Genomic DNA, 1,992 nt, shown 5'->3' on the forward strand with positions numbered 1-1,992 from the left:
ACTCCTTCACATTATTTGGTTGGAAGAGAAATGACTGAAAATAGGAAACTACACCCTGATGCACCTACTCTGGACCTTCCAACTTACTTCCATCTTCTAAATTCATGTTAAAAATCATATTCCTCTTCCTTCATTGATTAATGGTGGCATGAAATATTTGGTGTTTTGGTCTCCATCTTGGAGCCACTTTTTCTTGGCTAGTTGCGACAGCCTTATTTCTTCCGATGCTCCCAATTGTTGAACTCCATTTTTGTGATGAGCAGCTCATTTTCCGTATTTTGATCAAAGCCTTCCTATAGCTAAGATTCCAAATAGCTCATTCTCTCTTCCAGTGCCTTAATATTCTAATCCACCATACCAAATGTATGTTTATTCCAAGCCCATAGAATAACTTATGTCTTTTTGAGTTTTTCCACTAGACGTATGAGGCCCGTAGAATGCACACATTCGGCTCATACCTCCTCAACGCATAGCAAGAAATTTGCATGGGTAGATCACATGTTTTGAAACTGAAATGGTGAAGGTCCATAGCGAACCTCTGGTTTCTGAAACCGAATGAGTAAGGGGTAGTGGTACGAAGTCTTTCTTCCCAGATATTCAAGAAATGCACGAGGATACAAAAAGAGAGCAACTGAGGATTAATTAAGACTCAGTCCAGTCGCGCCCAGCTACGAGAACCACCGGCATGACCATTGCTCCAACATAGACAATTCTCCATGGCATGCAAATCCATGAGCCTGCATATGTCGATACACCCATTAAAATCCTCCATGGAAGAAAGTGGTCTGGGATTGCCTCCAATCCGCTTTCCATCATTACAAATTACATTAAAATCTCCTGCTAATAACCATGGCAAGGCCAGATTTTTGAACCCCTCTAAACTCAACCATAGCTCCCGACACTCACTTTGAGTACACTTCGCATAGACAAAAGTGACTAAGATAAACTTCTGACCCATCCTCAACCAGTCAGTAATCATTTGCGTCGATATACCCAACACTTCAAACTCATAAGACTCACACAAAAATATCCATAATTTGCTATTAGCTGCCACATTACTACAATAGTTAGGCAAACCCAGAGATAGAGCAAGGCGAGCACATTCCATACCATAATATTGTCAAACATTAATTAAGTTTAGAAATGCGGGCCGCAACCCTTTGTGAGTGGCACACAACAATTTTCCCGTGATCCCTCCTTGGAGGGTTTTGTGTTACTGGATCGGAATCATATGTTTTTTCCTTAAAGAAAGGTTTGAAACAGCCCCTATCCTCACCATAAGACAAGTAATCCATGTCATGTACATCTTCAAAAATACCTTCAACCCTCCCAAGACTCGTACATTCCATTTTCAATAGAGCTGTCACTATTTCCATTTGGCCACCTTCCAAACCACAGACACCTTCAACCTCCAATGGAGGACTCAAAACCTCCTCCCGATGACATGAAGGCTAGTCAGGTTGCAGGTGAACAACCCTCTGGTCACGTCCTTGTAGGGGTGATACCCGCATATGCGGGGGCGGGGTCTCGAGAGGCGGGTGTGAGGGGCAGGGGCCAACATCCCATTAGCCTCGCCCCCTGCCCACTTCAGTCCCATTCGACTTAAAAATTATTTTAGAATCCAAAAATATTTTTTGAGACCCAAACCCAAATTATTATATAATTTAAATATTAAATTAAAATTAAAATATATAACAATAATTTAAAAACTGATAACATAAAAACTAGTTATCAATTTTTAAATTTGTTAGACTTGTTCACAAGTGTGTTAGACTTGTTTACAATATTGCATTGGATTGGTCTCTTATGCCAATGCAACATATGTACATCTTGTAAGTAAGTTTTACACTCTTGTAAACAAGTTTAACAAATTGTAATATATATTTTTATATATGCAAATTGTAAAATATAAATATATATTTATATATATATTAAATATATAAATGGGGAGGCGAGGCGGGCTGATCCCAAAGGGGTAGGGCTCACTGGGAT

The sequence above is a fragment of the Juglans regia genome, chromosome 10, assembly GCF_001411555.2.
Source record: "Juglans regia cultivar Chandler chromosome 10, Walnut 2.0, whole genome shotgun sequence".
NCBI lineage: Eukaryota > Viridiplantae > Streptophyta > Magnoliopsida > Fagales > Juglandaceae > Juglans > Juglans regia.